Source organism: Cnephaeus nilssonii (genome assembly GCF_951640355.1).
Source record: "Cnephaeus nilssonii genome assembly, chromosome: 6".
NCBI classification, from domain to species: Eukaryota; Metazoa; Chordata; class Mammalia; order Chiroptera; family Vespertilionidae; genus Cnephaeus; species Cnephaeus nilssonii.
The window spans coordinates 98124783-98150379 of record NC_137077.1 but is presented as its reverse complement, the minus strand read 5'-3'; the positions used below and the strand labels follow the sequence as shown (position 1 = coordinate 98150379).

At 42.1% G+C, this 25597-nt stretch overlaps 1 pseudogene across 1 annotated transcript; it reads left to right on the top strand.

The window, feature by feature from the left end:
- Window positions 1-6038: 6038 nt before the first annotated feature.
- On the top strand, window positions 6039-6648 carry LOC307102251 (14-3-3 protein beta/alpha-like; annotated as a pseudogene). Its single transcript has one exon. The product of its transcript is annotated as a 14-3-3 protein beta/alpha-like (transcript).
- The last annotated feature ends 18949 nt before the right edge of the window (window positions 6649-25597 follow it).

Below are 25597 nucleotides of genomic sequence, written 5' to 3'. Positions count from 1 at the left end.
AATAACATTTTCTCACTGTACTCCATCCCCATCCCTTACCTACACAGGCACTGCTCATTAACCATATGGACATGGCATTAGGCAAGCTCTTTCTGTGGCTTCTTCCTCTTTTTTTAAAAACTCACAATTTAATGTAGACTTCTAGATAGCTCCCTTCATTACAGGTCTGAGTCTGGAGAGAAGTAAAAGGAAGAGGGATGGTAAAGGGTTGACTATACCTCAGTGCAGTTATGAAATGGGCAAAAAGGGTAGTTTATGTGTTTTATTCATCCTTGAATTCATTCACTCACTTAATTATACATTGGTGAGTGCCTCATTCATGTCAGGTACTGTGCTCAGCATTGGAGGTACAAGAGTGAGCAAAACACCCAGACAGGGGGTGTCTGTCCTACCTTCATGGAGCAGACTCTACAGGGGCAATCATCTACTTCACACCAAATCTATAAAATACTCATATTTCTACCTATGTGCTCCCTTTAAAACCAATAAAATAAATAATAAAATGCAAATTAAAATTAAATAAAAATACCGCTTTCATCTGTCAGGAACATTTCATCTGTTGGTGAACATCCAGAGGTTGACAGACACTCTGTTGTTGGTGAGACCGTGGAACAACAGGCATTCTCACCCATTGTTGGGGTGAATGCAGACTAGTAAAGTTCCCATGGAAGGGAATTTGGCAATGTTCAACGAAATGACATGCATTTAACCCTTTGATATAGCAAATTCACTCCTGGCAAAATATCCCTAAGAGAGGTTAGCAAAAATACAGTAAGATTTATTTATAAAACAATTTATTACAGTAATCTTTGTAATACAAAAAGACTGGAAAAACAACACAAGTGTCCACTGCTAGGGGACTAGTTGAAGAAACCATGGCCTAGTCAAATCCATGCAATGGAGAACCATGCATTATAAAAAGGAATGAGGGCCACCACTACATCCTACTATAGAGAGATCTCTAGGATATACTATTAAGTGAAGTGAAGAAAGCAAAGTGAAGAATAGTGTGGATAGCATGATACCTTATAATTTAAATCAGGGGAGAATTGTATATATACCTACTACAGTAAAACCTTGATATAACAGACTACTTCGGGCTAAGGGGTGTCTGTTAAAGCCAAAAGTCTGCTATATAATAAAGTAGGTTTTTTGAATGAGCATGTTAAAAAATTAACAAATTAGTATATCTGTTTTTACTTATGTAGACATGTTTATCTACAATAATAAACGAGAAACATGCAAATTAACCATCACTCCACTATGCCAAGTCACGCCCACCAGTCAATCAGAGTGAGTATGCAAATTAACCCATCAAAGATGGTGGGTAAATTTGCATATGCAGGTGGGGCGGGCAGCGCCATGGCCCGCCTCTGGGGGTCCAGGTCCATCGGGGACTGGAAGAGGCCTGGCTGGCAGCACCAAACGCCACTGGCAAGGTACCAGTCCATCGGGGCCATGGGAGGCGGGGTGGGCAGTGCCAGACGCCACCTGCGGGGTCTGAGTCCATGGCTACCCCAGGGAGGAGTGGCCAGGCCTGCTTAGCCACTCCCATGGGGCCCCGTGAACATTGCAGGCATGGGGTTGCTGAGACCCAGACAGGGCCTCTGGCCACAGATTCACAGCTTGGCGTAGACCAACTCTACCAGGCTGCCCGGTGGCCATGTGGCTGGGCTACAGGGTGCCCATTCAAGATGTGACACAGAGAGGAAGTGTGGGAGGAAATCCAGAGAATGGGATGTGGGGGATCAAGACTCACTTCCTTTGGGTTTGGTCCTTCTTGGTCTTGGTTCTTTTCTTTGGGGCCTGGAGCCCAAGCACTGCAGGAGAGGGATGGATGAAGGCCGAATGTGGAAGAAGAGGCACAAGGCCCGACTGCGGGGCTGCCTGAGGGGCGGCTCCAGGGCGAGTGCCACAGCTTTGGCAAAGCGGCTGGCCAGGAGGCGGGTGTTCTAAGGGGCGCTGAGCAGCGCCTCACCATCCCTCTATGAGGACACCCCACACAGGCGCTGCCTTCGCCAGCAGGCTCTGGGCGACATCTGCAAATGCTACTGCAACCTCTAACATTCTGGGCAAAGAACTGACCCTGTGCCCCTCTGGGTACCAGGCTTGCTAGGAGTGTGCTGTCACCAAGGCCACAGATCAAAGGCAAAAACCTGGCGAGGCAGGGTGCACCAGAGGGGGCTCAGGCTGGGGCAGGGGACCAGCGGGCAGGGATCTGCCTCGCTGCAGAGAGAGAGGTTCTGCAGTGACCCTAAGACGCGGGTGGGCCCGACCAGGGATCAAGGGGCATGGAAGTACACCCGGGCGGAGGTGCAAGGACCTGCAGCCCTGAGGCGGGGTTGAGGGGCGGTGCCACCTCAGTGGAGGCCAGACTGACTGACTGATGTGATTCAGAGAAGCTCCCAGTGCTAACCGGCCTTGCCCAGGCGGCCTTCGCACTTCAGAGGCGGAGACTCCTGCTCCTGCCTTGACCCAAAAGCAAGCCCGCGCTGCCCTGCCCCGCAGCAGAGCATGCCTAGGTGATGAGTGCAAAGCCTTCTACCTGCTCAGGAGAAGGGGGGGGGGCAGTAAAGAATAGGGGCAGGGGGCCGGGAAGAGGAAAGAATATGGAGGGTCCACAATAAAGAGGTGCTTGAGAAAGAGGCTTGGAAGCCTGACAGGAAGGTTTGTTCTGTTTGCCTGGCGGCTGCCCCTTAGGAAGGGTGGAGAGTGCGGCTGTGAGGCCTCCCTGCACGCTGAGTCAAGTTCCACAACCAACTGGAATTGGCCTCTGTTTCCTGGTCTGTAAAATGGATTAAGCGTGTCCCAGTGCCTTCACTGAGCTTTGATGGCCAATTGAGATACTATATAAAGAAAATGAGGGAAGAAGTGAGAAAGAAAAGGAAAGGCGAACAACACAAAAAAAAAGACTGGAAGGAACCTGTAAACACATTGTCACTTAAATAGGGAATATAGTCAATAGTGTTGTAATGATGGTATGATGCCAGGTGGGTACTGGAAATATCGGGGAACACTTTGTAAAGTATATGATTGTCTAACCACTATTCTGTAACTAATATAAAATCTGAAACCAATACAAAATAATATTGAATTTAAAGAAATGAAAATTGGAGTGAAATTTTTATAAATTTCAAAGTTTAAATAAAGGCTGTAAAGGAAGGAAGGGGGAGAATAAAAATAGTGTTTTTCATTTTAACACTTTATTGTCTTTTCAGTACATGAAAAAGACAGTTGTCTTTATATGGTGCTTTTATACTTTTCTAAGTCATTATCTCATTTTAATTTCAGGGCAACTTAAAGACAAGATAATTATTCCCTCCAATATTCAAGGAAAGGAAATCTTGGTGTCTGGTCCCAATGATTCAATCGTCAAGCCCTTATTGTAAAGCAGGGTTAGTAAAATTTTCTGTGAAGGGTCATATCTATACTAATAAAAGCCTTGGGGGCGATCAGGCCAGCAGGAGAGGGTAGTTGGGGGCAATCAGGCCGGCAGAGAAGCAGTTAGGTGTCAATCAGGCCGGCAAGGGAGCAGTTAGGGGGCAATCAGGCAAGCAGGCGAGTGGTTAGGAGCCAGCTGTCCCAGATTGTGATCGGGCCTAAACCTGCAGTCGGACATCCCCTGAGGGGTCCCAGATTGGAGAGGGTGCAGGCTGGGCTGAGGGACACCCTCCCCAGTGTACAAATTTAGTGCACTGAGCCTCTAGTGTAATTATAATTAAGTATATGAAAAGCTTAATTTCACAGAAAAGTTACCTATATGTATTACTGTACTTTTAAATTTATGCTGAATAGGTCTAGTAAATGCATGTATTCACCCTGCAAGTAAATAAATGCACATGGCTGGGGCATGGTTTAGCGCATTTCCTTAAAACTCACCCCAGGACAACTGTGTTTACTGGTGGCAACTCTGGGATTTAAATATTAGAGTATAGTTGTAGATACGTAATATTTATTTATGTCAGCAAAATTATTGCAATGTTTTTTCCAACATATGGCCTATTTGCTAAAATTTGTTAAAAATAACAGTGAATTAGTAACAAAAAAATAACCTGCTAATTTAATTTTAAGCAAATCTTGTTAGAAGCATTTTAAAATTAACAGGGTGCTTTCATATATGACATATGGGCCAGAAATTTTGTTCGTTAAATCTGAAGTCCATTAACTCAAGGTTCAAAATATCAGGAGTTTACTATATTTAAAAATTTTAATGGGCCAGGCTGATGTGGCTTCAATGGTTGAGTCTTGACCTATGAATCAGGAAGTCAAGGTTTGATTCCTGGTGAGGACATATACCCAGGTTGTGGGCTTGATCCCCAGTAGGGGACTTGCAGGAGACAGCCTATCAAAGATTCTCTCTCATGATTGATGTTTCCATTGCTCTCTACCTCTCACTTCTTCTCTGAAATCAATACAAACTTTTAAAAAAAAATTTAATGGAAGGATAGGCCAAAACTAATAAAAATTGTCACCTATGTGGGAGGGAGGGAACAGGTGATGAGGAGGACAATATAAGATAGATTATCTGAATGGACTTTATCATACAGATTTGACTTTGGTGCCATCTGAATGTCTTATAAGACAAAATATAATAAAACTAGAGGACCGGTGCACGAAATTCGTGCATGGGGGGGGGTGTGTCCCTCAGCCCAGCCTGCACCCTCTCCAATCTGGGACCCCTCGAGGGATGTCCGACTGCCCATTTAGGCCCGATCCTACCGGGCAGTCGGACATCCCTCTCACAATCCAGGACTGCTGGCTCCCAACTGCTTGCCTGCCTGCCTTTCCTGATTACCCCTAACTGCTTCTGCCTGGCAGCCTGATCACCCACTAACCACTCCCCTGACAGCCTGATTGATGCCTAACTGCTCTCCTGCCAGCCTGATTGCCCCTAACTGCCTTCCCCTGCAGGCCTGATCACCCCTAACTGCCCTCCCCTGCAGGCCTGGGTCCCCCCCAACTGCCCTTCCCTGCAGGCCCGGTCACCCCCAACTTCCCTCCTCTGCTGGCCTGGTCACCCCTAACTGCCCTCCCCTGCAGGCTTGATTGCCCCCAACTGCCCTCCCTTGCAGGCCATCTTGTGGTGGCCATCTTGTGACCACATGGGGGCAGCCATCTCTGACCACATGGGGGCAGCCATCTTGTGTGTTGGAGTGATGGTCAATTTGCATATTACTCTTTTATTAGATAGGATAGAGGCCTGGTGCACGCGTGGGGGCCGGCTGGTTTGCCCTGAAGATTGTCCCGGATCAGGGTGGGGGTTCCCTTGGGGTGTGGGGTGGCCTGGGCGAGGGGCCTGTGGTGGTTCGCAGGCCAGCCACGCCCCCCAGCGACCCAAGCGTAGGCCCTGGGATCTGGGATTTATTTATCTTCTATAATTGAAACTTTGTAGCTTCCTCCATTGCCTGGGGCAACCCAAGCCTCCTGCTCTCTCCAGCTCTGTGGCTGCTGCCATTTTTGTTGGGATTTATTTATCTTCTATAATTGAAACTTTGTAGCCTTGAGCGGAGGCCAGGGCAGACCAAGGCTGTGGGAAGCTTGGCTTCCTCCATCGCTGGGGGCAACTCAAGCCTCCTGCTCTCTCCAGTTCTGTGGCTGCCGCCATTTTTGTTGGTATTTATTTATCTTCTATAATTGAAACTTTGTAGCCTTGAGCAGAGGCCAGGGCCAGCCAGAGCAGGCGAGAAGCTTGGCTTCCTCCATTGCCAGGGAAACCCAAGCCTCCTGCTCGCTCCGTGGCCACAGCCATCTTGGTTGGGTTAATTTGCATACTTTCTCCTGATTGGCTGGTGGGCATGGCTGGTGGGCGTAGTGGAGGTATGGTTAATTTGCATGTTTCTCTTTTATTAGTGTAGATAAAAAAAAGAAAATTACAGAGCGGAAGTAGAACTGCTGCCAGTGCTTCCACCAATTCCAGAGCCAGGGTAGTGGCTGTCATTCTCTGTTGCCTGAGGAGTGGGCCTGGGAAGGAAGCAGTCACCAAGGTTGGTTGCTTGGGAGCGTCTTTGCCTCCCTGCAGTCCTCCCTCAGGAATGACCATGGATAAAAGTAAGCTGGTACAGAAAGCCAAGCTCATGAGCATGCTGAGTGCTGTGATGGTCTTTTTGCAGCCCTGAAGGCAGTCATGGAACAGGGGCATAAGCTCTCCAATGAAAGGAGAAATCTGCTTGTCACTGCTGTGTCATCTCCAGCACTGAGCAGAAAACAGAGAGGAATGAGAAGCAACAGCAGATGGGCAAACAGTACGGTGAGAAGATCGAAGCAGAACTGCAGGACATCTGAAATGATGTTTTCAAGCTGTCGGACAAATATCTTATTCCCAATGCTCCACAACCAGAAAGTAAGGTGTTCTACTTGAAAATGAAAGGGAATCCTTTTAGATATCTTTCTGAGGTGGCACCTAGAGACAATAAGCAATCAATTTGAAGTTAGTAACAAAGAAATGTAGCTCACACACCCAATTCCACTTGGCCCCACTCTGAATTTCTCAGTCTTTTACTATGAGATTCTGCACTCTCCTGAAAAGGCTTGCAGTCTGGCAAAGTGGTGTGTGATGAAGCAATTGCTGAATTGGATACACTGAATGAAGAGTCGTACAAACACAGCACCCTGATCATGCAGTTGCTTAGGAACAATCTCACTCTGTGACCGTCAAAACCCAGGGGATGAAGGAAACACTGGGGAGGAAGAGAACTAATGTCTTTGGTGTTTTGTGACCTGTTCAGTGTCACTCTATTCCCGCCACATATATATCTTTGTGTGGTTAAAAAAAGAAGAGTTGTGCGATGACTTTTCAATGTTTCACAGCTCCAGCTTAGCAAAAATGGTCCAGGGAGTAAATAGCTGGTATTTGTATCTCTAACTCTGATTGGCAACATCAATGCCAAGGTATCCTAAAGTTTTGTTTTTTAATATTTACAGGATCACTGTGTGTTGAATTTTTTTCAAAAACCCAAACACTGTGATTATGGGGTTTTATAACTAAGCAGAACTCTTAACTGGTAGAAAAAATAACCTAAATTATCTGTAACTTTGGGGAAAGTTTAATCTGATATCAAGGCAGTCACTGAAATACAGCTCCATTGTAAAGTACAGAAAATTATAGAGGTTATATTGTGATGCTGGGACTTGGAGTGAGACACCTACCATTTCACATTTGGGGTTTATGGCAATTCACAATAATTCTGCCTGTTGTTCGGAGCTTACAGATACTTGACTGGTTAGGGCTATTGCCACTCAGAAGTTCATGACCACAGATGTCCAGAGTCTTCCTCTGAGGAAACTCAAAGCCTAAAATTGAAATTCTTTGTGGCAGATAACTGGGTTATGACACCATGAGAAGGCCCCGTGCTCATATAACACACATGACTAAAACCCTGTCCTACAACAATGTCACCGATTTGGGACTTGTGCTTCAGTTGTGGAATCTATTTTGCTTGTAACCACAAGCTAAAGGAAAAAGAAAGCCACATGTCTTACGAATGCCCTTACCTGTCTCCTGGGTAACACCTTAATGAATGATGTTCTGCAGAGACTGCCTTTCCCATGGGGAGTACTCAGCCTTTGGGTTCTTCCTAGCTCCAGGTTTTTAAAATTTGAAATCTAAACATTCTTTCCCACTGTCTTTTCAACTATTGACTTTTTTTTCTCTCTTCTTCTTTAAATTTCTGTCCTTCTGCTTCTTTACCTATTTTTTTCTTTTTGAAGTCTATCTTTATTTGTCTTTGTCCGTGGCTTAATACTATATGAGCAGGGATAGAGAGCCTGGAGGAGGTGAGAAGTGAAATTAGTGAATATTTTGGTGAGCAGGCCTTGCTCAAAGAGTTGAGAAGAACTTCCAGAACCATAGCTCTGTCTTCTTCCGGTTCTCAGCACGGTCGTTACTCTTTAGTCACACCAAGATCTGATTCAAAAAAGTATTTTTAAATATCCATGACTTCTCCCTGTATTACCGCCAGTCTTGATAATGCTTGTTAGTACCTGTCACCAGATCTCCCAACTGTACTCATCCAGCCAAGTCCACAGATGTGTTTAAACAAGACCCTATCATTCAAAGAAGTTGCAGGAACGCTACAATGGGGAGAATCCAGAACATAGAGCCTACCAGTCGCACAGTATCCCTGCTCTCTCTTTAACACTCCACATAACTGTGGTACCATCTGTTTGTCCATCTGCTGAAATGAGAAAAAAACACCCATTCATGCACTGATAAAAACAAACCAAAAAAATAAGTAAGTCCCTCTTTTCTAGCTGAACAAAAAAGTGCAGCTAAATACTTGGCGTTTAAAAATGCAGTAGTGAGTGTGGAACGAGCCTGTCTGTATATCTGGTAGCTCTTTCTTGCTTTGTTTTCCTTACCAGTATTTTGCCTCACGTTTGCTTGTGTGATGGGTATATTACTTAGCAAGCACACACATGGTTGTGAAAATAGTATAGCAAAAAGTAAAACTCCGGTTTTTGACATACTAGATTGTATATGTCTTTAAAACAGTTCTAGTTTCCTCCTTATACAGAATAATCAGGAAACATGTAAAAATTCAAAAGTAAAATAAAAAATTTTATTCATTAAAAAATAAAACTATACTTTCCAAAAATGCTGAAAGCAAAATAAAACAATGTAAATGTATACAAATTTAGTGGCTTAAGCACACACAGAGAAATTATGTCAGATGACTTAAAAAGCTAGTAATTAATGTGTATCTTTAGTGATATATATATTCAGATACTCCTCAACTTACAATGGGGTTATGTCCTGATAAGCCATTATAAGTTGAAAATATTGTAAGTTGAAAAATGCATTTAATAAACTTAACCTACTGAGCATCAGAGCTTATCCTACCTCAAACCAGCTCAGAACACAATTTTCAAAAAAATGCTGGCAACACAGTACACTGTAAAGTGGTGGCTGATGGGGAGCTGTAGCTCACTGTCATTGCCCAGGATTGCAAGTATCTTACTACATATCGCTACCCTGAAAAAAGATCAAAATTCAAAATTTAGTTTCTACTAAATACATATCACTTTTGCACTATCATAAAGTAAAAAAATCTTAAGTCAAACCAGGGACTGTCTGTATATCCCAAGGATTAAAAGTGTCCCAGAAATCTTAAACTATTTCCAACAGTATTATTGTTAACTAGTAGCCCGGTGCACGAAATTCGTGCACATTGAAAGGGAATTAATTAGATGAAATATTTTAATATTGCTATTTGCCCTTTCTCTATAATAAAAGTGTGAGAGATAAAAGGAAATGAGTACAATGTATATGAAAATAATACATAAATTTATTAATAAGTAAACAATAACAAAATGATATAACAATAACAAACTGATATAACAATAACAAACTCGTAATATAAAAACAACATTGATGCAAATAATGATTGATAAAGTGATTAAACTTATTCTAAACACTTTCAGAGTGCTTGACTAATTTCCCTTGAGATAAAGTATTTACAACTTTAACTTTAACGTAACATGCTCTTTGAACTCAAGAGAAAGCAACAGCCGTAACTGGTTTGGCTCAGTGGATAGAGCGTCGCCCTGTGGACTGAAAGATTCCAGATTCGATTCCGGTCAAGGGCATGTACCTTGATTGCAGGCACATCCCCCGTAGGAGGTGTGCAGGAGGCAGCTGATCGATATTTCTCTCTCATCGATGTTCCTAACTATCTATCCCTCTCCCTTCTTCTCTGTAAAAAAAATCAATAAATTTTTTTTTTTAAATACTTTAAAAAAGAGAGAGAGAGAAAGCAACATATAACTGACCAATGCCAAAAATGGGTTCAGGTAGGAATATTCCTACTCTGTCTAGAGTTTGTCCTTTTGATTTATTAATAGTCATCACAAATGTTGGCATAACAGGAAAATATCTTCGAATTAATTTAAATGGGTGGCCAGTGTCAGATGGGGACAAATCAATTCTTGGAATCAGAACAATCTCTCCCTCTGCAGATCCTGTTAATATTTCAGCTTTGATAATGTTAGGTCGCAATCTTTTGATAATAAATCTGGTACCATTACAAAGACCCCATTTACTATTAAGATTTCTCAATAGCATGATGATTGCACCCACTTTCAATTTTAATTTATGACACGGCATTCCAGAAGGAGTAATACTATTAAGAAATTTGATGGGAAAATTTTCCTTTCAGCATCATCTGTTGAGTCAATGGAATCATCACTCAAATAGGCGTGAAAATCTCCATCAAGTATATCCAAAATTTCTTCATTTAATTTTTGAACGTGCTCATTTTTTGAACAAAGAATTGCATGTTTATATATATTTTAATATTATCTATAGATATACTATTTCCAAAGGTGGCTTTAATAATAGATCCATTAAAAATCATTTCATGGGGAATTTCAATAATATCCATTCCTAAATGAAAACTGCTATCAAGTTTGCCATCTCCAAGTTTTACTAACCATTCACTATAAGCAGAATCCTCTGATCTCATATTTGTTTTAAGAGACAACTGTCTGAAACATCCCCAAACACTACAGTACTTTAAAACTTATTTGTACTATGGCCAATCGTATAGCATGGCAACACAAAAATCCCCTCTGAAAAGAACTTTCCCACCAAATGCAACATTCAAATTAGTGCCAGCGAGAGCTTTTATATGTATGGCACATGTGCGAGTCAAAGTTTATTTTTATATTTCCAGTGCGTCATATGTACCGGTTGGTCGGACGGATGGACAAATGTCAATCACTTAGCCTTTTATCTATACAGATTATAAGTCATGATTTTAACTTTTTAAAAAATTATCCTTTAATACCTCCAAAGCACAATGAGTAAGAATCTGAAGGTTTATGTGGCTTCTATTTGGTTTCTAGGACAAAGTTCTTTCCTTTACCCACCACTCACTTCTCTCCTTTTACTCTTGAATGTTAATTTCAACATAATTTTTGTAACACCTCTTGAAAAGGATCCCACCAAGTTTTTGATAGTCCACATGATAAAACTTACAGAAGAATACAGCATGAGACTTTCATTCTCTCACTAAGTTCTTCATATAACTGTAATTCCTCAGCCTCTAAAGAATGAAAAAGGAAAATAAAAGTGCCTTCTCTCATTCCAAGGCCTTTCTCAGTCAGGCAACCACAAAAAGAAAGAATGAGCCTACAATTCATGTCATGTAATCTCTATCAGGCATAATTCAAATCAAATCCCATCATGCAAAGTCTGGGATAATTAAAATGTATAAGAGAACAGTGGTGACCTGGGGGAGAACTTATGAAACCTTGTCTCGTGCTTTTGCTGACTATTCTTTTCGTTATGCTAGACTCCAAGTCCCTATCAGGGACTTAGTCAGGCGGCTGTGGGTGCTAACCCACGCCACCTGGATCCGTGATCCGGGACCTGGGCAGGCGGCTGCGGGTGCTAACCCATGCCGCCTGCCATGGTCCGTGATCCATGATCATGGACCTGGGCAGCCTGCTGCAGGCATTAACCCACGCTGCCTGCCCTGGTCCATGATCCCTGATAGGGGCTTTGAGTCAGCTGCCACTGGCGATGGCTGACTCGAAGCCCTTATCCGGGACCTGGTCAGGCGGCTGTGGGCGCTAACCCACGCTGCCTGCCCTCGTCCGAGATCGGTGATGGCGGACCTGGGCAGGCAGCTACGGGCACTAACCCATGCCGCTTTCCCTGGTCTGTGATCCCTGATCGTGGACCTGGGCAGGTGGCTGCAGGCCTTAACCCACAACGCCTGCCCTGGTCCATGATCGGTGATGGCGGAGCTGGGCAGCCGGCTGCGGGCATTAACCCACGCCGCCTGCCCTGCTCCGAGATCGGTGATCGCGGACCTGGGCAGCCGGCTGCGGGCTTTAACCCACGCCGCCTGCCCTGGTCCATGATCCCTGATAAGGGGCTTCGAGTCAGCCGCTGCCAGTGGCGGCTGACTCGAAGCCCTTATCCGGGACCTGGTCAGGCGGCTGCAGGCGCTAACCCATGCCAACTGCCCTGGTCCATGATCGGTGATGGCGCACCTGGTCAGCTGGCTGCCGGCGCTAACCGCCTGCCCCAGTCCACCATCATGGCTTGGATCTCACTGGCATGGGTGCTGCCCTTTCCCCCCGCCATCTTTGCTGGTTTAACGTGTATATTTGCTCCTGATTGGCTGGTGGGCGTGGCTGGTGGGCGTGGCTGGTGGGCGTGGCTGGTGGGTGTAGTGAAGGTGCGGTCAATTTGCATATTACTGTTTTATTAGATAGGATAATAATATTGGTGGTGTTATTTTGAAGTTATATATATGTGTAATATATATATGATAACTATATATATATATATATATATATATATATATATATATATACACACACTAGTATAGCTATTCTGTGTTTTAACCACCCTATATAATATAAGCCCAGCAACCATTACAGTGGAATGACCAGAACGACCAACAACCAGATGACCAGCTGGTAGTTATGACACACACTGACCCAGACCTTGCTGTCGGTGCCCTGACAGCTCTGAATCCCATTCACCCGTACCCCGGACCCTGACAGCAGGGAAGGGGGAGCCCCATTCCTTGCAAAATGGGCCATTGTTCAGCTTGCTGTCCATGCCTTGATAGCCCAGAATCCCGTTCACCCACACCCCGGACCCTGACCAATCTCATGCAATCACAAGATTAGCTATTCATTTGCCAAATGACCAGAATTTGTATTTTTATACCAATGATTTTGCTGAAGTTATAGATAGGGCTAAAAGGCATAATTCAACTTTGATGGCTTGGTTTTTATTGAATAGAGAAGATTCCAATGCGCATAATTATTATCATTGGAAGATTCCACAACATTATGTGTTTAATAATTCTTCATAGAGAAAACGCCAAAAGGAGGGGAATAAAGTATTAGGTAGACTGTTCACTGTGAGCTTTAGAGAACCAGAACGATATTACCTTAGACTTTTGCTTCTGCATGTAAAAGGTGCGGTAAGTTTTGCTGATCTGAGAATTGTAGGAGATGTAATTTATGATACATTTCATGAAGCTGCTAAACATAGAGGATTATTAATCAATGACACTATCTGGAAAGATACAATTGAAGATGCAATTATCCTTAATATGCCCAAACAACTACGGCAAATTTTTGCATATATATGTGTGTTTTGATGTCCTTCTGATGCAGACAAATTATGGGATGAGAATAAATCTAATTTTATTAAAGATTTTTGTTGGAAATTACACTGAAGAGAAGGTGCCTGTGTGAACTGTGAAATACATGCCATTAACAAAATTCAAGAGGTATTCACATTGCATGGAATGAAATGTTCACATTTCAAACTTCTGGACTATCTTTTATTAACGAATAAAACTACATGTGATGAATCATCTGAGCGACAACAAGCAGAAGTTTTGATAAATTCTCTGAATGATGAACAGTTGGCAGCCTTTCAGACTATAACTTCAGCCATCGAAGATCAAACTGTACACCCCAAATGCTTTTTCTTGGGTGGTCCAGGTGGTAGTGGAAAACATATCTGTATAAAGTTTTAATACATTATATTAGAGGTTTTGGTGGTACTGTTTTACCCACAGCAACTACAGGAATTGCTGCAAATTTACTTCTTGGTTGAAGAACCTTTCATTCCCAATATAAATTACCAATTCCATTAAATGAAACTTCAATTTCTAGACTTGATATAAAGAGTGAAGTTGCTAAAACCATTAAAAAGGCCCAACTTCTCATTGTTGAATGCACCATGGCATCCAGTCATACTATAAATGCCATAGATAGATTACTAAGAGAAATTATGAATTTGAATGTTGCATTTGGTGGGAAAGTTCTTCTCAGAGGGGATTTTCGACAATGTCTCAGTGTTGTGCTGCATGCTATGTGATCAGCCATAGTACAAACGAGTTTAAAGTACTGTAGTGCAGCCCTAACCAGTTTGGCTCAATGGATAGAGTGTAGACCTAGGTTCCAATCAAGGGTCCCAGGTTTGATTCTGGTCAAGGGCATGTACCTTGGTTGCAGGCACATGCTCAGTAGGGGGTGTGCAAGAGGCAGCTGATTGATGTTTCTCTCTCATCGATGTTTCTAACTCTCTCTCCCTCTCCCTTCCTCTCTGTAAAAAAATCAATAAAATATTTAAAAACATAAAGTACTGTAGTGCTTGCAGATGTTTCAGAAAGATGTCTCTTAAAACAAATATGAGATCAGAGGATTCTGATTATAGTGAATGGTTAAGTAAAACTTGGAGATGGCAAACTTGATAGCAGTTTTCATTTAGGAATGGATAGTACTGAAATCCCCCGTGAAATAATTTGTAACGAATCTATTATTGAAGCTACCTTTGGAAATAGTATATCTACAGATAACATTAAAATATATCTAAACATGCAATTCTTTGTCCTAAGAATGAGCACATTCATAAATTAAATGAAGAAATTTTGGATATACTCAATGGAGATTTTCACACCTATTTGAGTGATTATTCCATTGATTCAGCGGATAATGCAGAAAAGGAAAATTTTCCCATCAAATTTCTTAATAGTATTACTCCTTTGGAAATGCTGTGTCATAAATAAAAATTGAAAGTAGGTGCAATCATCATGCTACTGAGAAATCTTAATAGTAAATGGGGTCTTTTTAATGGTACTAAATTTATTATCAAAAGATTGTGGCCTAACATAATCAAAGCTGAATTATTAACAGGATCTGAGGAAGGAGAGATTGTTCTGATTCCAAGAATTGATTTGTCCCCTCTGATACTGGCCTGCCATTTAAATTAATTTGAAGACAGTTTCCTGTGATGCCAGCATTTGCGATGACAATTAATAAATCACAAGGACAATCTCTAGACAGAGTAGGACTATTCCTACCTGAACCCGTTTTTGGACATGGTCAATTATATGTTGCTTTCTCTTGAGTTCAAAGAGCATGTGACGTTAAAGTTGTAAATACTTCATCACAAGGGAAATTAGTCAAGCACTCTGAAAGTGTTTTTATTCTTAATGTGGTATACAGAGAGATATTAGAATAAGTTTAATCAATTTATCAGTCATGTATCAATGTTGTTTTTATATCATATTTTTGTTGTTTTTATATCATGTCTTTGTTGTTGTTATATCATGTTGTTATTGTTTATTTACTAATAAGTTTATATATTATTTTCATATACATTTTACTAATTTTCTTTAATCTCTGACACTTCTATTATAGAGAAAGGGCAAATAGCAATATTAAAATATTTCTTCTAATTAATTCCCTTTCAATGTGCATAAATTCGTACACCAGGCCACTAGTATATATCATAAAATTATAACATGGACACAGATAATAAGATAAGCCAAATAATTTATTAGAATAAAGTTAATGGCCCTGGGTGGTTTTGCTCAGTGGTTAGAGTGTCAGCCCATGCACAGAAGGGTCTCGGGTTTGGTTCCTGGCCAAGGACACTGTGGGGGCCCTGTCTAGAGTGCTCTGGATGTTCAAGGCCACTCTGAGAGTGGGATTCCTAATCTGTGTGCTCAGGCTAATTTGCTATATGCAGGTGCAAAAGCAAAGATTTATCAAGCTATGTAATGTTCAGGTGTGCCCTTCTGTAACCCAAAAGATTGATGTCACTATTTTGACAAGAAGCCTCTTTTGTCTAAGTTAGTATAAAGTATGCTACTGACCAGCCAGTGTGACTGGCTCCTGTGTTAGGGGCTGCCTGGTCAGGCTACTTTGTTAGCAATGGCTCCTGTGTTTGCTACTGTATGAGCAAGGGCTGCTTTGTGTTTGCTACTGTGTTAGCAAGGACTGCTTTGTGGACTGCCTTATTAGCAATGGCTACTTGGACTACAACAAAGACTCTCTTATATTCCCATGACTTCTCATGTCTTCTCCATCTTCTAATGCCTGGCATCCAAGGAGATCCAGTCCCTGACAGAGGGACTCAGACCCAAAAGTTAGCATAGTGGAGCAGGATTCAAGGAGTGAGTTCTCCAATAATTGGCGCAACGAACAGGGTTCAGGAGTATGTGTGGACTCAGGAGCGAGTACTCCTGACAGGCATGTACCTGGGTTGCAGGTTTGATCCTGGCCTGGTTGGGCACATGCAGGAGGCAACCAATCGATGATGTCTCTCTCTCTCTCTCTCTCTCTCTCTCTCTCTCTCTGTCTCCCCCCTTCTTCTCTCTCTAAAATCAATCAATCAATTAAAAATAAGTTAATGACTGAGAACTAAGATTTTCAGTGTAAAAGAAATAAGTATCATAAATTTATGATGTATTTTCTCTTAAACATTTTCTAGTTCTGTCCACTAAAAAGTTCTAGAAACTATGATCAACCTGGTAGCAATGAGTGCCCCCAACGGCCAGAGTGTGGCCAATATTTATTGGCCACACTAGAAAAAAACAGGGGCCCTTGGAGAAATGGTAGGTCTGGGGCAAGATGAACCAGGAACATCTTATTGTACCAAAAAGCAAGAAAGCCATCAAACTATTGAAAATTCTTGCAAAGCACTCAGAAGTCATCTGAAAGGAACTGTTTCTGGCCAAAGGTGGGGCAATTTGGACATTGAAAGGATTAGTCACTGCCATGGGTTGAGGCATATCAATTATATTTAAATCTATAGTTCATAACAATGTGTACTGAATTTATAAACCTCATCAGTCACCTTTGAAGGATACTAAGGAACCATTCAATATTCTAAAAACTAGTAAATCCAGGGAAAGAACCAAGCATATATACTTCAATTCCTGTATAAACCTCAGTCTAACCAAAAATTTGATGAGGGAAAGTCCTTCCCTCCCTCTTTAAGAACTCCCATCAAAACCTGAAGAAGAAATATGTATTAGTTTCCTAAGACTACTGTAACAAAAGTACTATGATCTGAGTACTTTAAGTAACAGAAATTTATTATCTCCTGTTTCCAGAGGCTGGAAGTCCAAGATAAGATCAATGTGTCAGCAAGGCCCGGGCTCCCTCTGAAGGCTCTAGGGAAGGATCTGTTTCTGGCCCCTCCCAGCTTCTGGTAGTTCTGTGGCTGGTGGTAACATGACCCCGTCTTCACATGGCATTGTCCCTGCATGTGTGTTTGTCTCTGTGTCCAAACTTCCCTTTTCTGTAAGGACACCAGTTACATTGGATAAGGGGCTCACTCTACTCCAGTATGACCTCATCTTCACTAATTCTATTCAATGACCCTATTTCCAAATAAGTTCCCATTCTGAGGTACTTGGAGTTAAGGTTTCAACATATTAATTTGGAGGGTATGTAATTTAATCCATAACAGAATGATAGACTGAGAATAGCATCATTTGGTAATTCTTAATGAAATAATGAACTTAGGCAGTGGCCATTAGTAACCGCTAAAACCACTAAGCAAAAAGTTTATGAGGAACCTACTGATTAATCTTAACATCACAAGTCACAGGACAACCAGGCATCAGGGTGCTTCCTGATATGATGCAACAGGAGGACACATTCTATGAGGTGTTGCCTCTCCCCCTCAAAAAAAAACAAAAAAAAAACAGACATGAATCTGAACAAGCCTTTAGATGTAAAATGTGAACTAACAGTTTAGAGGATTTACAAATGAGAAAAGAATGTGTTAAATGGCACTTTGGGTATGCAATCAGCAAAATCCAAAATGTGAGAAATTCTATAGGGAAAAAAGATCTGGTTTCTTAACAGATGTTAAGAAAGGGGAACCTATAAATCAAAAGAGACTTTAAAAAGCATATGGACTGCCCTGGCCAGTGTGGTTCAGTTGGTTGGGGATCATTTTGTGCACTGAGAGGTTGTTGGTTCAATTCCCAGCCTGGGTTTTGGGCTCTATCCCCAGTCGGGGGTGTGCAAGAGGCAGCTCTCACATCAGTGTTTCTCTTTTTCTCCCTCTCTCTGTTTAAAAATCAATTTTAAAATATTTTATAAAAAGCATATGGAACAAATTTATTGTGTGCACTTTGTTTTGGTTTTGATTTGAACAAGCCAGCTGTGAAAAATAAAAACATATGAGACAATCAAGGAAATTTGAACACTGATATTTCATGAAGTTAAGAAATCACTAATTTTTCAGTGTGATTATAGTGTCAAACTCAAAATGAGTTTGGAAGTTTTGGTTGGAAATATAAAAGACTAATTCAAAGGTCTTAGGGTTTGCAAACCAGAAACACAATTAGGCAATACTCAGTGTTCCAAAAAAGAAGAAGAAAAAAGCTGGAGGTTCTTATAGTAAAAGCACATTCTTGAGCAGAATCAGTCCTACATTCTTAGTCTCTGATTGTTCTGAGACACTCATCCTCTGGATGATCAGTGATCTGAATAATGGGTGTCAGCAGTCTGGTTAACAAATGCCAGGTAGTCTGGATATGTTAACATTCTTTCCTTAGTCCTTCAGGCAGTGATCAGAGGGTTATCTGCAGGGTTTATGTAGATCCAGGCATTGATGCAAGACTGGAAAGTTCAAAAACTTTAAGTTCTCAGGCTCATTAGAACAAGAATAGAAGCATTTTCTGATACCTCAACTGACTTGATTTTAGTAATTTAGCAGCTTGACTATAGTCCTCATACTATATTTCTTCACTCTATTTTTAATACATTTTTTATTGATTTTTTTTTTTACAGAGAGAAAGGATCAGGGATAGAGAGTTAGAAACATCAATGAGAGAGAAACATCGATCAACTGCCTCCTGCACACTCCCCACTGGGGATGTGCCCTCAACCAAGGTACATGCCCTTGACCAGAATCGAATCTGGGACTCTTCAGTCCACAGGCTGATGCTCTATCCACTGAGCCAAACTGGTTAGGGCTCTTCACTCTATTCCTCAATAATTTTGCTGTGATTTAAAAAAATAGTCATTACATTTAGGGATACTACTGAAATCTTTATGGATGAAAAGTTATAGTGTCTTAGATTTGTTTCAAAATAACTGGGAGAATGGGTGATAAATTGGGTGGTATTATAAATGAAATGCCATTGGCCATGTGTTGAAGCTGGGGTGATGTTTGCCTGGGGTTTTATTATATGATTTTTCTCTACTTTCATATGTTTGAAATTTTCTATAACAACGTATTTAAAAATTGATAAGGTGGTGCTCCTCCTATAAAAGTCCCACCTCTTTATATTTCTATCTCTTTTCTAGATACTGTCCCATCTTATTATCAAAGACTTAGCTCTCCATTTATTGCCTCTCTGAGCATTGTAATTATTTCTATCCCCAATGAGTCATCCCCACAGCTTATAAACATGATATACTATCTCCTATACAAAAAAAAAAACGGAAAGGAAAGAATATTAGGAAAACTAAATTCATTCCCTCCCTTGCCCTTCTTAACTCGTTTCATCCATCCAATTTTCTGTTGCCCTATACAGCCCAAACTTCTCTTCTTATGCACACACTTTCTAATTCCTTACCATCCATTTGCTCCTCAACTCACTGTAATCTGGCTGCTGCCAGAAAATGCTGTAAAGGTCATCACTGGCCTCCACTCTAGTAGTGATCAACTCCAGTGGTTATTTTTCTTTGTCTTGGCTGCATTGGGCATGGTTCCATGTCTCTCTCCTACTGCCCACTCTGGCCTTGTCCACCGGTCTTCCCCTATCTGGTATCCCTCTTTGATAACACACAACAGTCTCTCCATGCCTTTCAGTTCCTCAAGCTCCCTGGGCAGCCCATTGTTTGTATCTTCATATGCTCCTTGGCTCTTTTGTATCTCTTTCTTCTCAGCTCTTCTCACGGTTGGTTCATGTCACTGTTCCAGTCCTTAAGATGGCCTTCATGATCACTCTGTGCAATTACGACCCTCCACCAATCTTTGTCATGGCACCTGCTTTATTCCTTTATAACATTCCCTTACAAAATCTGATTCATAATCAGATGTTTACTTGTTTATTTCCTACTGGACTATAAGCTTCACAAGGAAAGGAACCAAATTTGTTTTGCTCACTCTTTAAACAGTGTCACAACCTAAGCCAGCAACTAGTACAGTTCCTGGCACACAGAGGCCCTTAAAAATATTTGTTGAATGAAAATATGAAATGATACATTAATAAAAAGATTACCCTAATTAGTATTACAAATTGTTCAAAGCACTGTAGAAAAAACACACACATTAGCAGTGTTAAGCTATTCTGAGAGGATGGCAAGAACTTGGCATTTGAGCTGAGATCTGAAGACTGGAGGGGAGCTATGCAAGAGAAGGGGGCAAACATAGTGAGAAAAGGCCAGCAGACCCTGATGGAAAGCCTCAGCATGGATGTTTGAAAGGGAAAATTGCCTGTGATCAGAAATCCATAGCTCCCCCGCCCCCACCACAGGGCTGTGTCTGTGTGTGTTACTTCAGAGTAAGTGACCTAGTGCAGGGAAGCCCAGAAGTCGGTCTTGTTGGCTACCTTTAACCACTTGTGTACCAGCAGCCAAGGAAGCTGAGCAAGCTCTCACTTTCCTGCTCCTTCAAAGCAGGAAGTATGGCTAATGCTTTAGTCAGCAGCCAGGACTGAGCTGGGACCACTGAGCTGGAGGAGGGCTTAACCTTAACCTCACACCTTCCCATGTGATACAAACCATGTTTACCCAAACAAAACCTGACACTGACTAATTCAGTTTGTCCAACAGACCTCCTTTGCTCAGCATCTAGGTTTGGCTTAAGGAACAATCAGAGTTCAAACATGTCTTCCCTAAAGGCTGGCGTCAGGGCCAGGCATCTGAGCACCCCTCAGTCAGCAAGAGCCAAAAGAGGGTGAGATTCCAGGTACTTTAAACTGTCCCCAAAGGAATAAAGAACAGTTTTAATGAAAACTGGGCTTCTGAAACTGGGTCAAACACACACACACACACACACACACACACACACACACACACACACACACAGTAAAAAAAGGTTTTTTTTAATATATAACCTGTCCTTTGACCCAGTAACTCTGTTTCTAGGAACCTGCCCTAAGTAAATCATGAGAGGCAAACAAGGGGAGGTTAGGATCATTACACTGCTGAAATACTGTTTACAAAGGAAAATTTTTTTAAAAAAAGGAAAAACCTAAATGTCTAAAAATATTATAGCATGCCTGAATGCAGCATTACAATTATGGTTATAAATAAATTTTAATCACTTGGAAAATATTCAAAGTATAACATTAAGTAAAAATAATTAAATAAGTAAATAGCTGCATGTACAGTATGAACTCAAGCATTTGAGTTTCTGTATATACATGATAGATAGATAGATGTAAAGGAAAAGGATTGGATAGAAATCATAATTATAGTTAAATCAAGCTGGTGAATATTAATTTAACTTTTACACTTATTTTTGTTAATCCTCATCTGAGGATATTTTTTCCATTGATTTTTAGAGAGAGTGGAAGGGAGAGAGGGAGTGGTAGAGAGAGAGAAAGAGAGAGAGAGAGAGGAAGAGAGAGAGAAAGAGAGAGACTGAGAGAGAGAGACATCAATGTGAGAGAGATACATCAACTGGCTGCCTCCCACACACACCCCAACCAAGGCTGGGGAATGAACCTGCAGCCCAGGTTTATGCCCTTGACTTGGAATTGAACCTGTGATACTTCGGTGGTGGGCCAACACTCTACCACTGAGCCACACCAGCCAGGGTTTGTATTTAATTTTTTAACAAATACATAATATCCTATCTAATAAAAGAGTAATATGCAAATTGACCATCACTCCAACACACAAGATGGCTGCCCCCATGTGGTCAAAGATGGCCTCCCCCATGTGGACACAAGATGGCTGCCACAATATGGCCGGCAGGGGAGGGCAGTTGGGAGGGACCAGGACTGCAAGGGAGGGCAATTGGGGGCAATCAGGCCTGCAGGGGAGGGCATTTTGGGGGGGGGGGGGACCAGGCAGGCAGGGGAGGGCAGTTAGGGGTGACCAGGCCTGTAGGGCAGGGCAGTTGGGAGAAACCAGGCCTGCAGGGAAGGGCAGTTAGGGGTGACCAGGCTGGCAGAAGAGCAGTTAGGCGTTGATCATGCTGGCAGGGGATTGGTTAGGGGGTGATCAGGCTGGCAGGCAGGTGTGGTTAGGGTCAATCAGGCAAGCAGGCAGGCGAGCGGTTGGGAGCCAGCAGTCCCGGATTGTGAATCCTGGTGGGATCGGGCCTAAACGGGCAGTCGGACATCCCTCAAGGGGTCCCAGATTGGAGAGGGTGCAGGCTGGGCTGAGGGACACCCCACCCCCACCCCATGCACAAATTTCGTGCACCGGGCCTCTAGTATAGTTATAAAAAAAAATAAGAATCTTTTTTATTTATTCATTTATTTTCTTTTTTATTGTGGTAAAATATATATAGCATAAATTTACCATTCTGATCCTCTTTATGTGTACAGTTCAATGACATTACATACTTTCACATTTGATGTACAACCATCACTTCCAGAAAATTTTCCTCTTCCCAAACTGAAACTCTGCACCCATCAAATAGCAACTCCCCATTCCTCCTGTCTCCAGCCCTGGCACCCACCATTCTACTCTTGGTCTTTATGAAATTGACTTCTCTGGGAACCTCAGCTAAGTAGAATCATACAGTATTCATCCTGGCTTATTTTATTTAGCATAATGTCTTCAAGGCTCATCCAGGCTGACTTACTTTTTAAGCACCTAGTGTGGTTTCTACATTCTGTTAAACCGCAGAGCTCATCTACAGAGAGCTCCATCAAGGTCTTTTGCATGGGACCTGGTGAACTCACATATTTTGTTTGAAATGTGAAGGTTCCTCTCAAAGGGTCTCAGGAAGTGATGTTAAGCAACAACATTGGATATTAAATGCTCACATCCACTGTGCCTCCAGCAGCCTCAAGTAGCTGAGGATGCCATGATTTTGTATTGTCTTGAGGAGCTGTGAGTAGAATAAGCTAGGACTCTCATAGTAGAATAAGAAAGGCCTAGAAGGAGCTTTTAAAACAAATACTAAAACCCTCTCATTTTACAGAGCTGAAGGAGTTGAAATCAACTGCATCCTTTCATGAAGGAGGCAAAAGTATCACGACCTAAGACAAAACTGTTCTGAACAACTGAAGCTTAAAAAGAATAAGTTTCCTTATCTTATGAAAGGGATAAAGTTTCACTTAAATACATTTGTATAAAGAAGAATTGTAAATATGCTCCTTTTAAACCAGAAATTAATTAAGGATTCTGAAGAGTAAAATGGTGGGAGTGAAACATCTATGAATTTGAGATTTTGATAGCTCCTATGTGGCAAGGCCAGCTGGGAGACAAAAAAATCAGCAAACTCCCTGGGTTGGCCAAACAGAGTCAGTCTGATTTTTACTTTAGTTCAGAAAAGGATCTGCAATAATCAGGGTCCCTCTGAGAAAGAGAACCAGGAGGAGATATATGATTTGTCATGAGAAATTGGCTCACACGATTATGAAGGTTGGAAAACTCTATGATCTGCCCTCTGTCAGCTGGAGACCGAGGACAGCTGGTGATGTGATTCAATCCCTCTGAAGGCCTGAGAACCAGAGGAGCTGATGTCCAAAGACAACAGATTAGAGGACATGTCCCCGTTCAATCAGTGAGACAAGAAAAAACAAAACAGGGACAAATTCCACCATCCTCCTCCTTTTATTCTCAGGTTCTTCATGGATTGGATGATGCCCACCCACATTGGGGAGGGCCATCTACTTTACTGAGTCTCATTTCCAATGTTAATCTCATCAAAATACCAAAATCTGTATTAGGGTTCTTCAGAGAAATAGAACCAATAGGATTTATTTATTTATTTATTTATTTAAAAATAACTTTGACCCTTGACCACTTCATCGCTTTTCACTTTTTTTCTGTAAAACTCTGGACCTTCCAGAGGAGAGAGGGAAGGAGGAGAAAAGGTGATAAAAGAGGAAGGAGGGAGAAGAGTAGAGGCAGGAGATCCCATCTACAAGAGTTTGCGTCTGCCCAGAAGGAAAGAAGAAACAGGCACAAAAATCACCGTTTTGAAACTTACAATTAAAGCACAAAGCCTTTTCTTACATACTGGTAGTTAGATGTGCCAAGAAACATCTGTGTTTTCTATATTTCATTTTGGAAGGTAAGTCAATCCTCATTTCAACAGGTAGAAACATCTTGGTTATGACAAACCTCTACTTATTTCAAACTATATTTAATATGAAAAAAAAAAGACCTAGACTTCTAGAACTTTCCATGCATGATAGTTTTCAAGATTAGCTGTAATTCTCTTCAAAACCCTAGTGTGTAACCTTTGGCTCCTGTTCTCTTGTGATGGTGGCTGTGTGCGATTCCTTTCACTCTCTACTTGAGCAGCAGCTGCCCACGGGGAAGGTGTCTTTTCTACTACTCCCGGCCATCTGCTTAGCCTGGCTGAGGAGGAGATACCCGATTTCCTCCACCCACATGGTCTGACAGCCAAGACACAAAACACAGGGAGTGGTTCAATTAAAAACCTGGGTATGCAAGGAAAGGCAGGCATTAAAGAACAACTCTGTTCTTGCTAAAAGGAAAAAAAAAAGGTGGTGGTGTGGGGAGGAGGGACACAGCATGTAAATATTTTATTTCAAGCTCTCTTGTGCTAATTAAGGAATATGGACAGTTGTTCTTAAAAGGTTTTAGCAACTATTCATTTTGAGTGGAATCTTCTTAATGGACTGATATAAATAAGAAGGAATGTCCTGAAAGAGAAGACTCATTATACAGGCACAGGCCACAGCCAAGCTCCCTGCAGGCTTCTGCTGGCCGCCAGGATGTGGAGGGTGAGGTGGATGTGCCCAGAGGAGGTGCGGCTCTCAGAGGGCGTCTGGGTGACAGCAGTGCAGGCCATGGCAGTCACCAGGTGTGCACCTCAACAGTGCCATTTTCATTCTGGAACGTTCAAGTGTCTTATTGTTTCTGAAAACATGTGCACCAGCTTGGCATCTAGCTCAGGGGACAAAATAATGCAGGAGGGGGAGTAAAATGTCAAGAGCCCACATTTTCTAATTTTATCTACTTTCTCTCCCCACTTCACCTCACTCTCCCTCACCTTCCTCTCACTACCGTTCACCTGACCGATTTGGACACAGTTTTAACTCTGTGCCATCTAGGCCGTCTCTCCAGGGTCAGTATTTGTCCGCCACTTAAGAATTCAGGATGCAGGGGCTGTGCATCGGTGTCCTCCTGGCTTGGCTGGAACCACCTGGCTTGGATGACGACTTTGGAATATGCACTCCAGAACAGGAAACAATCTCTCTGTTCAGGACAACTGCCCTTGGCCTGAATTAGTCAGACAGAATCTATGGGGGAAGGATGAGGGAAAGGAGGAGAAGGGAGACAAGCACACAGAGTGTATTAAGTAAACACAAGCTAAGGTATGGCTTAGCGTCCTAGGGCAGTGACACCAGTGACATAGGAACTCCTAGGCCTGTTTTAAACACAGCCTGCTGGATGTGATAGCAAATGATACATATTGAGTTACTAGTGGCCTGGTGCACAAAATTCATGCACATTAAAAAGGGAATTAGAGGAAATATTTTAATATTGCTATTTGCCCTTTCTCTATAATAGAAGTGTCAGAGATTAAAGAAAATTAGTAAAATGCATATGAAAATCTTCCTCCTGTCAGAGTCTGGGGCGCGCTGCGGGACCCAGAGTCAAGTCCCTGCCCACCTGTGCGCACCTCAAAATCGCTCAAGACCCAGACCCT